This window comes from Lissotriton vulgaris, chromosome 12 (genome assembly GCF_964263255.1).
Source record: "Lissotriton vulgaris chromosome 12, aLisVul1.2, whole genome shotgun sequence".
Lineage (NCBI taxonomy): Eukaryota > Metazoa > Chordata > Amphibia > Caudata > Salamandridae > Lissotriton > Lissotriton vulgaris.
Window position 1 is genome coordinate 720,569,055 of NC_141700.1, and position 12,550 is coordinate 720,581,604.

At 46.3% G+C, this 12,550-nt stretch overlaps 2 non-coding genes across 2 annotated transcripts; one reads left to right on the forward strand and one right to left on the reverse strand.

Annotated features, from left to right (window-relative positions):
• Positions 1-7,705: 7,705 nt before the first annotated feature.
• Positions 7,706-7,785, reverse strand: TRNAT-AGU (transfer RNA threonine (anticodon AGU)). Its single transcript has one exon. It is a non-coding gene; the product is annotated as a tRNA-Thr (tRNA).
• A 1,428-nt stretch (positions 7,786-9,213) lies between these two features.
• Positions 9,214-9,295, forward strand: TRNAS-AGA (transfer RNA serine (anticodon AGA)). Its single transcript has one exon. It is a non-coding gene; the product is annotated as a tRNA-Ser (tRNA).
• The last annotated feature ends 3,255 nt before the right edge of the window (positions 9,296-12,550 follow it).

A 12,550-nucleotide genomic window follows, 5' to 3' on the forward strand; every position in this document is an offset into this window, starting at 1 on the left:
GGAGCTGAGGTTAGCGCTCTAGTGGCTACCTCACTCCGGGCTATTTAGGCCGGCCTGACTCTCGGGCGCACGCGGTAGGGAGACGGTGGCAGTCTCTCCCGGACCCGCTGCTGCACCTGCGAGTGATTCTAGAGTGTTCCTATTTCTTACGTTTGGGCTGCGAGAAGCAGAACAATAATAGCGGACTGATTTTAATAGTCGATTGCTAAATTTAATTTTGACAGCTTTAAGTGTCTTTTAATACCTGCATTCTCTCCCAACCAATTAGTTCGCCTGGGCTCGATACTGCAGCCTGCCCGCCCCGGTCCGACTCGGCAAGCAGTGCCGTTGTGCGGAGGGCGGACAGGCAAGAGCCAGGCAGCACTTCCGGTTTTGCCGGAGCTGAGGTTAGCGCTCTAGTGGCTACCTCACTCTGGGCTATTTAGCCACGCCCTTCCTTCAAGCGCGCAGCGGTTGCGCGCAGGGGGCGCCTTCGAGCACGCCTAAGAAGCGCCGAAGAAAAGCCCGTCTGCGCCTGTCCGCGACAGGACGGGGCGAGGGGCGATGGACCCTGTCCTTGCTCTACGAGCTCCCACCGGTAAGGGCAACCAAACTCTCACCTATTCCGCCCAAACGCTACGAAGTCTTAGACCACCTACTCGTTGTAGTACAATCATACCTTGGCAGCGTATTGAGGGTACTTTCTCCTGTCTTCAGTGTCGGCGCTTATCTAACATCAATGCGCCCTCCCCAGACTCCAATAACCCCCTCAAGGGTTTGAAGAGCTTCCTCCTAAATGTACGCTCTTTACCCAAACACCAACATCAGGTTTGGGATTTAATACACTCCACCCAACCGGACATATGTTTTCTTGTGGAAACTTGGTTAAAACCCCACACAATTACAGCTATAGCAATGGGGATTCCCTCCGGATATAAGAATAAACATCTAGACAGAGACATCAAAACAGGAGGCGGATTGGCAATAATACACAGGGACCATATACAACTTACCATCATAGAACAACACTTAAACTCGCAGTTAGAAATTCTGCTTTTTAAAATTCTTTTAACAAATCATTTCACCTGGAAAGGGGCCTTGGTTTATCGCCCTCCAGGTTCAAACCCCAATTTTGCACTCACTCTCCAAGAAATATTAGCCCCGCACTTAAAATCAAAAGAAGATTTTCTGCTTCTGGTTGATTTTAATATACATGTAGACCGACCAATATTGACCGAATCCACGGCTTTAATCACAGATCTCTCGAACTTGGGCTTAGAACTAAAAAATCATGGACCTACCCACATAGGAGGACACATGCTTGACTTACTTTTTTCTAACTGTGCCAAAATAATTTGCTCACCGGCCAAAAATATATCCTGGACAGATCACTTTCTGCTGGAATTCATACTATTAACTCCTGTAAGACCTACAAAGAATGTACTTCCCCCACCCCCTCCTGGAGACGCCAATGGCACAAAGTTAATGCCAATAAAGTCCAAGAAGCATGGATAGATCCTAATTTTCAGGAATCAGACACAGCAGATATGGCTTTAGCCAAGCTAAATGAATCTATTAAAAAAGCCATTGACACTATAGCTCCCTTAAAAAGACATAAACAACATCCAGTGTCAAAACAAGAAAAGTGGTATACTAAGGAATTGAGAGCAGAGAAACAAAAATGCAGACGAGCTGAGAAGGCTTGGAGGAAAACAAAATCAGAAAATAGCCGAACAACTTTTTTAAATGCTCAATCAGAATATTACAAAAATATAAAGTTGGCTAGAAAACAACAATTAACACAACAGATAGCAGAAGCGGGTAACTGCTCTAAGGAACTTTTTAATATTCTGCAGAATTTTATAAAACCCACGGCATGTGAAAGCTCCGACGACTTCTCGCAGGATTTGTGCGATAAAGTCTCTTTATTCTTCGAAGATAAAATTAATACCATCTATGAAAGAATAGTAGCAGCCAATAATAATAACAACAAAAATAACACCAATACATGCTCAACCCTGACTCCTGCCATATATAATAAACCTTCTCTGACGTCCTTCCCTCCCATTGATAATACAGAGCTCCTCACCCTCTGCAACCATATAAAAACAGGATCCCCTAATGACTTCATTCCTGCTAAAATGGTTGGCCCTTTGATCCCTCTATTAGGTCCCCACGTACTTGAAGTGATTAACATCTCCCTCAGGACAGGACAGGTCCCAGCAGACTGGAAAAAGGCAGTGGTGAACCCGATAAGAAAAAAGGCATCATCTCCCTGGACAGACCTCTCCAACCTTCGTCCCATCTCTCTTCTACCATACTTGGGCAAGATCACGGAGAAGCACGTGAACACCTATCTTTCTCAACATCTTGAAGCGACGGAAGGCCTGGACTACTCTCAATCTGGGTTCAGGCCGAACCACAGCACAGAATCAGCACTTCAAACAGTGACCAATAACATCAAAATGGCACTGGATGATGGTTGCTCTATGATTCTGGTGCTGTTGGATCTTTCCGCCGCTTTTGATACGGTGTCTCACAAGGTGCTTCTCCATCGCCTAAAGGAGGTAGGAATAGAGGGAGAGGCTTTGACGTGGTTGGAGAGCTTTCTGTCTGGGCGTTCCCAAGGAGTTAGGCTGGGCTCCCATAAATCCACTCACAGGGAGCTCAACAAGGGAGTGCCACAGGGCTCCTGTCTGAGCCCCACACTTTTCAACATATATGTGGCCCCCCTTGCCAACCTAGCAAGATCTTTCGGGTTCACCCCCGTGTCGTACGCTGACGACACCCAACTCCTTTTTCCCTTCAAAAATCTTACACCTGCAATAAAAAGATCTTTTGCAGATGGCATGAGAGCCATTGCAGAATGGATGTCATCAAATTGTCTGCAGTGTAATGTCGGGAAAACCGAAGTCATGCTGTTCGGCCAAGCGACGGCACATTGGTCATCGGATTGGTGGCCCCAAGAACTAGGACCTGTCCCCATCCCCAAAAGCAAGGTCAGAAACTTGGGAATGTTATTTGACCAACAACTCACTTTCAAGGATCATGTCAATCAAGTAGCCGGTACCTGCTTCCGGGCTATAGGGATGTTAAGACGTGTCTTCCCCTATCTACCGGACCACCACAGAAAAACTTTGGTGCAGGCTCTTGTTATCAGTAGGGTAGATTACTGCAATGGATTGCTCCTTGGAGCTAACGAGGAACAATTCAAGAAATTGCAGGTTATTCAAAATACAGCAGCAAGGATTGTCATGAATGCCCCACCAAGGACACCCTCCTGCCCCCTACTGACTAAACTTCACTGGCTTCCAGTAAAGAAGCAAGTCCAGTTTAAAACTCTTTGCACCATACACAAGAGCCTAACAGGGATGGGCCCTAAATATCTGATTGACATCTTTCAGCCTTATATCCCTGGGCGCTCCTTGCATTCCAGCAATCAGCAATTACTGAAGGTACCTAGAGTTAAGAAGACCAGGCAAGGTGGCCGTGCGCTGGCTCACACCGGACCTACACTCTGGAACTCATTGCCGCCAGAACTGAGGTCCCTCACCAACCACATGATGTTTCGAAAAAACCTAAAAACTTACCTGTTTCCCAGCAACTAACGTTCCTTTTACCATCGGACACACAACTATGTCTCGCCCTCATCTGCAGTTATAGCGCGGAGATACCCCTTCGGGGGTCTATTCTGGCGCTTTATAAGCATATAAAATAAAATAAAATAAAAATAAAATACTCCACCTAGGCAGGGGAACCAGACAAGGGTGCCCGCTCTCACCAGCTCTTTTTTTGCTAGCGATAGAACCACTATTGACTATGATCAGAACCAATAAAGACATTGCAGGTATACCGGTAGGGGAGGAAACCTTTAAACTAGCGGCATACGCAGATGACGTACTAAGAGTCACGGAAGACCCAGAGAGATCCATCAAAGCACTGATGGACACAATAGAGCAATACGCCCAGGTCTCGGGTTACAAACTGAACATGGATGAATCGGAATGTAAACCGCTGAACGTATACACAACAAAAACGGTGCTAGGCTCGTCCGGCCTAACATGGCAGCAGAAGCCCATAAAATATTTAGGCCTCCTCTTCGAGAGGGACCTAAAAGCCACACTAGAACACAAGAGCAAGCCATACTCCAGAGAATTAAGGACAGAGTAGAAGGGTGGTCTCCCAAATTCACAACGTGGTGGGGGAGAGTGGAAACGATTAAAATTATGCTGACACCAATGGTCAATTACATGCTGTGCATGCTGCCACTAATAAACACGGAAAACTTCCACAAAAGACTTGACAAAACGCTGAACAACTTCCTGTGGAGGGAGAAAAAGCCCAGAATAAGTTTACGCAAGCTTAGGCTGCCCAAAGACCTGGGAGGCCTTAACTTAACCAATTTCAAAAGATTCCAGGAAGCGTGCATTGCCAGACAGGGGCTCCACTGGCTCGACCCAAGACCAGACTACACCCCAGCATGGCTTTCACTGGAGCGGGGATTACTAAAAGGCATGAACCCAATCACCCTTCTCACTGCCACCAAACACCCAGCGATCAAGGATAACCCAGTCCTAAAGAATACAAAAATAGCGCTCCTAAGGGTGGACAAACTGATGAAAACAGGCATAAGGAAAAGTCAATTCGAGTCCATCTGGCACAACCCCACAATAAAGTATAGGGATAAGACTCTGAACATGCCTTCTTGGTACAGACACGGAATATCCACTGCCAATGACCTCCAGAAACAAGGCACGCACCTTACTTTTGACACCCTAAGGGAAGAGCATAACTTACAGAGCATAGAGCTATACAACTTCCTGAAGATCAAGGTAGCTATAAGGAAGGAAACGTGAATGGCCTAACACCTTCACTCATACAACACGCCGCCAAACTCAATACACTAGGCCACCAAGTAGCACACCTCTACAAAGCCCTCAGTCCCAAATCAACCAAACTCAATGACAAAGTCATGATCTTTTGGGGTACAATAGCGGGCAGGGTACTAAGTGAGGACGAGAAAGCTGACCTATGGAGATCCACGTCTAGGAGGAAGGTAACGGCAACGTTAAACCAGACCAAATTCTGGCTAGTACATAAAGCCTACTGGACACCAGCCAGCCTAGCAGGCATGGGGATCCGGGAGAGCGACTCATGCTGGAACTGCGGCAAGGGGGAAGGGAACCTAGAACACCTACTCTATAGCTGCCCTAAGGTTAGAGAGTTCTGGGACAAAATTGAAGTGCTAATTAACGAGATCATAGGGGCAACCATTCACATAGACTTCCAAAGCCTAGCAATCGGTTTCACCTCCCCAGCAATCACGACAAGAGAAAACCGCGACTTAATTGATCTATTGCTGACTGTGGCTGTCAAAATGGTTCTAAGTAACTGGAAAGACACAGCGAAAGCCACGCCGAAAGCATGGCTTAACTGGATTACCTTTCTACGAGCGGCTGACAACATAACAGCGACACACACACCGAAGACACACAGGCAGTCCAATATGTGGGGCGCCCTAGATGACTTCCTAGCATCGCACAAACCACCATAGGCGGTGAAGCTGGACAACCAGCGAAACGGCTCACCCAGCCAGTCTCTGTGCACACAACACGAATGTAACCAGCATCTGCTCCCTTTGGCTCTCCTCCTTGACCTTTCCCTATCTCCTCTCTCCCGGGGCGAGGGTCCAAAGATGTAAATCAAGCATAACGAAGGGGTGGAAGACGACATCGGAAATCTGAATTTGGAAGACCGGCAATCGGACTAACGTCAATAAGACTGGCAGCTGGCAGCTATCTTTCTCCCCCCCCCCGCCCCCGCCCCCCCCGGGCGCTTTCTCTCTCTTCCTTCTCTCTTCCTTTCCTTTCTTCCTTTTCTTTCATCCATGTATATTGTATGCTCCATGTAAATATATATTTTTCTACAAAAAAAAACTACGGAAATGAAGAAATACGTGGCCACCAGAATAGAGCACAGAGCTCCAGAGGAGGCCTAGAGAACTGGCTCATAATGACAGATATGTTATTCAAACATTCGAAGAGTAGCATCAAACCTCTAGGTCTGGAATCGGGACATGAGGTTTAATATGAGCTGTGCGACGCTTGACAATACTCCGAATGAGTCTCCCAGGGCAGACACAATATTTCAGAAGAGGCCTCCAGAACCTCACGTGAAGCCTCCCTAAGTGAACACAAGATCACAGATGTGGCCTTCACAACTTGACACCATGCTATGGGTACAGCATTTTTAAATGGACACAGTACACAGTGTCATTTTCCAAGCACTCACAATACTTCAGACAAAGCCTCTAGAACTGAACACCACACGCCAGATGCAGCATCCAGAAATGGAAAAGCAACACTCAAAATGCACTGGCGAGAACAAAATACAACACTGAAAATGTGGCCTTCTAAAGTAGTGAAAGTACCAGCTGAGACATCTACAACTAGACACAATACTGCAGACAAAGCCTTCAGAACAGAACACCACACTCCACGTGTAGCATTCCAGAAATAAAGACCGTTTGCAGGTTCGGGTTCAAAACTGAAAACAACACTCCAAATGCATTAACCAGAAGAAAGCACAACCTGCAAATGTGAGCTCATAAATCAGCAAAATATACCAGATGCAACATCTACAACAGGTCACAATACGGCAGACACTGCTTCAGTAATAAGACGACATCTACAGCACTGGACACATTCCGACAGTGGTGGCCTCAGGGACAAGAGAAAAGACTTCAGATGTTGCCACTAGAATTGGGTACAAAGATCCAGACATGACTGTGATAGCAGGCACAGTACTTTAGATGAACCCCCCAGGAACCAGACACCATACAGTACAGGACGACCCCAGATCAGGAGATAACGTACCAGAGTTGTTTTTTAAAAGTAGCAACAATCCTCCTAATGAGGTTTTGAAAACGTTACCAGAACCCCAGATGGAACTTTGTGTACTTGACACAACACCCCAACTCTGCAGAACTAGACACAACACTTCTGAAGGGCTCCAGTCTGGAGACAACATATGCTAAACTAGTCTCTAAAGTGGGTAGTAACTGTTCAGACACATTATTCTAAAGAAGCCCTTTGGAAATGTACCCAGCCAGATCTCCACACAAGGCCTTACTTGTGCTGTGCACACGGTCCGCCTGTAAAAGTGCTTCCATTTCATGATGGTTTTATTACCGCTCCCTCTGCACCCCAACACTACTTTCGGCCTACTCCCAGCCTTATCATGGAAGAGAAGCTTGCAACGCCGCTGCCTGTGCTGTAACCATCTGTTCTCTAAAGCTAAGTTTACACTGCAGCTGCCTGTGCTGTGCCTGTTCATGAGGCACTCAAGCTTGTACCTCTTCTGCCTGTTCAGTAGCAGTGTCAGTAATGGAAGGTCACTCTGGTGCTGCCTTTGCTGTGCCTGTTCATGAGGTACTGAAGCTTGTACCTCTTCTGCCTGTTCAGTAGCAGTGTCAGTAATGGAAGGTCACTCTGGTGCTGCCTGTGCTGCACCTGTTGTTTGAAGCTTGCATTACTGCTGCCCAGGTTGTACATTGATGCGAGTTCAGCTTAAAAACACATTTTCACTTCACAAAACCAAACTGATTGGCTTTGAAAATTAAATATACTGGGGGTTGGTGATTCAATACATTGGCATCTAAACACCAAGAACAGACAGTGAGTCTTTTATCAAACAATACGTCTTCTCAGATATTGTGCAAAACGTGAGGCATTGCTGAGATTCGAACTCAGGATCTCCTGTTTACTAGACAGGCGCTTTAACCAACTAAGCCACAGCCACAGCGCCTCCTTCCACTATCCCTGTGTCACAGTGAGACTGTTCAAATTTCTCCCAAACTACAGTGGTGATATATCCCGCTTCCTCGTGACAAGAGATTGCAGAAGAAAACCTTGGAAAGGAAAACTTACAAAGAAGGTCACGACAAACTTATATCATTATATGTACATATTTGTTTACACTGGTGAACGACGTGTGCAAATGCAATACATACGTTAAACTAAACGAGAGTGCAACGGTTATAAAGGGCACCAATATATACCAAATCATTTCATGATGCCTACGTCATGTAGCCACATACCATGTGCTCTTTCCTTTACATCTCGTGACCGCTGGAAATCCCATGGAGAAGCAGCCGTGGAGCAGCCCCTCTCGGAGAGAAAGTGTCACCTGTAGAGAAGCGTCCCGGGTTCAAACAGCGCCTCAAAAGGTGCACTTTAAGAGACCTGTGAAAACATGGCTGAGGCGGGTATCACAGAAAGAGGGCGGGGCTGGTAGACCGCAGTGCCCTTTACATGGCACTATCAATACCCACCCTGGTCCTGGCACAAACATCAGCCACCAGAGCTCAGTAAATTACCAGAAAAACAACAACCCTACACGAAGATTTAAAAGCCTTGTACTTTCTTGCATGTCTGTTCTACTTTAGCGAAAGGGTGTGGCACATTAGGAGATCAAACGGGGGACCTTGGCATTATTAGCACTACGCTGTAACCGACTGAGCTAACTGGCAGTTTAGGACTGATATATGAACGGCCATCATAAGGGGCATACACGGAGATTCTTGTTAAGACCGGGCAGTCTGTCCCTGCACAGAGACAGTTCATCGACATTCAGACAGGCCATTACTGACCCATCATAGTTTCAGTCCACAACATTGAAGAGCTCAGATAATCCTGCACCAACTTGCACATACTCGGGAGCGTCACCAAAGAACACAGATATTATTGAATGAGCTGCACTGAATGCACTTCACTAACAAGAGCTGCACGACCATCACAATCCAGAAAAGATGTATTGAAGGCTAGAATCACACCAGAGACCCTCCCTCCTCCCACACTCACCCAGAAAAGGACATGTCTGGGCTCAGCAGCATTGCGCATGCTCAATGTTCTGCAGGTTCTTCTCACACCTGAACCTGATCCATACCACACACTATCACTCACTGGGCTGTCAATCCATAACCCTTCTCTTCCTGTACCCTTTTCTCTGTACTCCTTCCGCCATCACTCACTCCTCCCCCTCCCTCCACTTTCATAGACAGAGACCCGCGCTGCACCTTCTTGTGTGATTCTCCAGAGTACACAGGGTATCACTTTCCAAACCAGATGTTGTGATCATTATTCTCTGCGCCTCCTCTTCATTAAGTAACTTCTTTTCTGGGTTGTGCACACCACACTGCAGCTAGGTCTTGAGTAAGTGTGAACCATTGAGGAAGTAGTCGTGGCCGAGCGGTTAAGGCGATGGACTAGAAATCCATTGGGGTCTCCCCGCGCAGGTTCGAATCCTGCCGACTACGGTTCTGTTTCTCGATCAATCAATTGCATTGTGACATGGAAACACCAATTATGTGGTTCTGAAAATTCTGCACTTATTGTTATTGTGTCTTTACTGCTATTGACCCATAATCCACCATCTGATGCATAACATGATTTCAATATAAAAAAAAAAATACTCTAGCTGAAACGAATACAACAATACCCTTTAAACAGTGTTCCATGTGGTAGACCTTTTTGTTTAACTGGTCACCTTTCAGTTGCACATTGATGTATTCAGATGCCAACCTAACAGTATGAGTTTTTGGGGAGAATTAAGACTCCAACAGATTTGTCTGCCTTATATTGCAAAATAAGTCATTCCTTGCTGCATAATGTAGTATCCCGTGCTGCATACTTTCGTCCAATTTTGCCACATAATTCCAGTCGTCCTGGCCTAGGTGTAAGACTTTCACAATTATACCAACCAGTTACAAGTGTTTAGAGCAAATACAGACGGGGAAACGGATTAGAATTGGTGAGATATGATCACATTTTGTGTTTACTGCAACAAGTAGTGCCGCTGGAGTGCGCAAGGATTAAGAGGTGCTGTGGGTGATTCGGTTTGTCCAGGTTGTCCAATCAAGATGGAAATAATCTTTGCTTGAACAACTGTTCTGAAGGCTGAGGGCGGAATGGAAGGTTATATCCTCCTTATGAGAAGGAGTTGGACGAAGGCAGCTTTCTGAGTCTGGAAATATGGAGAGGCAAATTTATTTTCATATCAAAAAAAGAATCAAGCACTTTTCACAATAGGAACAAGGCGGGAACAGTATCAAGTTCTGTGAGAATTTCAACCCATTCTTGAGCAGGAATAACTGAGTCATTGGAGTGGAGGAGGCGGAATTCAGTGTCTGTAGGATTCACCTCAAGAACAAGGTCGTCACATTTTTTTGATTTTTAAAGGAAATTTTTAGGTCTAGTTTGCATGCAGAATTTGAAATTTCAAGACACAGATGGGACAAATTTTTGAAAAGTGACACATCGCTGCGTGAAAACAGCGATGCGTCACTTTTCACTGCGCCCTCCTTGCGACACCAATGATGTGTCATATTTACAGTATGGCGCATCATGGCGCAAGGAGTTACAGATACGTCAGTATTTCTGACGTATCTGTATGGCGCAAAAGTGACGCATTGCTGGAGTGTGTCACAAAAGTGACGCAACTCCAGCAATGTGTATTTTCACATGGGAAAAGCCCCATGTGAAAGGGCTTGCATCAGTCTTACGCCTGCTGTGAGGTAGGCGTAAGAAATTGACGCATTTGTGTCCTAGAAGTGGTGCAGTGAAATCTTATAGATTTCACTACGTCACTTCTCTGACCCTTTCTTGTGTCAGAATGCCCCCCCTGCATACATTATACCTGGCGTAGGTATAATGTAGCGCAGGGGTTTACAAAGTGACGCATCTACCTAGATGCGTCACTTTGTAAATATGGTGCAACAAGGCACATTTTTTACGCTGCTGGTGCGTCACAAAAAGTGACGCACGCACCAGCGGCGTAAAAGTGACGCATGGCCTTATAAATGAGGCCCAGCTGTGTATTGTTGTCTGCATATTGATGCATAGTAATATATTTATATTGAACTATTGGGTCACGCGGATCCCTGCACTGGTTGAAGAAGTGATGGTGAAAGTGTGGATACCGTGGGTGTATCTTGTTTAATCAGTAAGGAGAGGGATATAAAAGATCCTAAATATGATAAAAAAAAACGGAGGAAGATAATCACAAATGCGGCAGAGTACCCTGTGCATCAAACCCAAAATTCATCGGCTCTGTTTAGTGTCCAATGCACTGCCATATTTCTCTGGTGTAGCCCCCACTTACTCTGCTGGTTTCTATGATGTCAATTCCTGTGATGCCAACGGAAGCTGAGATTGGCCCTGGACCAGGGTTCAATTCCCTGCCTCGGCGGGTCTTGGGCTCAATAAATTCCACGGACTCGATAATTCTCGCTCCGGTGCCTTCTTGACTCACGGGTTCACACTCTGCGACTCTGGGCAATAGCTTGCTTAATCTCCACAACGGCCCCTCGCGGCAGGATGCCTGGCTTTCACCTTGTGGATACCCTGCCGGGGTTATCTCACACGGGGAATACCAGGACGGGTTCCCTAAGCAAGCGCCGGGAAACCCACTGCTGGTAGCTGTGCGCTATATAAGCTCAAATACATTTACATTTACATGTCATGCGCCATGATGTCGCTCGCCATGATGTCATGCGCCGTGATGTCGCGTGCTGTGATGTCACTTGCATACTGCCTAACTAGGTTAGTCCCCCACTTCTTTTTTTAGGACTTGTGCCCTGGGGGAAGGGGGTTGATATGCAGCTATACAGATAGACAGCAAAGAGACAGACAGACGATAAAGAAGTATGTTTTAAGATGGAGCATACCAGCGGTGGAGACTTCTGTAGTTCTGTAGTTAGAGGGTGTGAGGTTCGGTGGTTCCGAACCCGTTCGATAAAGGTCGTCGGAAATAGACGATTTTGGTGTCAGCGAACCGCAAATCACGAGTGTGGTATGTACGAGTGTTTTCACATTAATCGATCAATGAGAACACTATGTATTTAGGGATTTCGTTTGAACCTTCGGGTTCCATTTTGTGTGCGGCAGCCATTTTGTGTGGTTGCCCTCACATAGGCCGGTGACTACGGCCGAACGAGTCCTTGAGACATGTACACCTTAGCTGACTTCTGAATGACCTGGCCGAACTGACTCCTTGCCCGAGGCTGACCTCGCTGAGCCAGTTCCTTGTTAAGCAGCTGGTCAGATAAAGATCAAAGAGCAGGATGCCGAAGTTTACAGCACACTGCACCCACCTTTCTATCTTGCTCCAATCTGTTTCTGCTCCTTCCTTGACGACATGATTACTGATTTGGGTTGAGATTTTATTATGGGTTTGTCCGACCTGATCCGACAATATATTGGAATGTGCTTGGTCATTTCTGGTGGGTTGGACAACGGAAAATGGGATTGTCGTCATGCAATATGTTTGAAATGTCACCCCGTGATTGGTTAGTTTGTGTGTAATCAATGCCACCTTTGGAATATGATTTTTGGCATAAAAGACCATGCTCCGCTCATTGAATTTGTGCAGTCTCTAGCGAGCCACCCGTGTTGTGCTTCGTAGATCTCTGTTCCTGGTTGCAGCCAATAAACTTTGGTCTTTGACGTCATCAAGAAGCGTCCCGTGTCTATGTTTGCCGAGGCAGGGGAACTCGAAGGCATCAGGCGGTTTC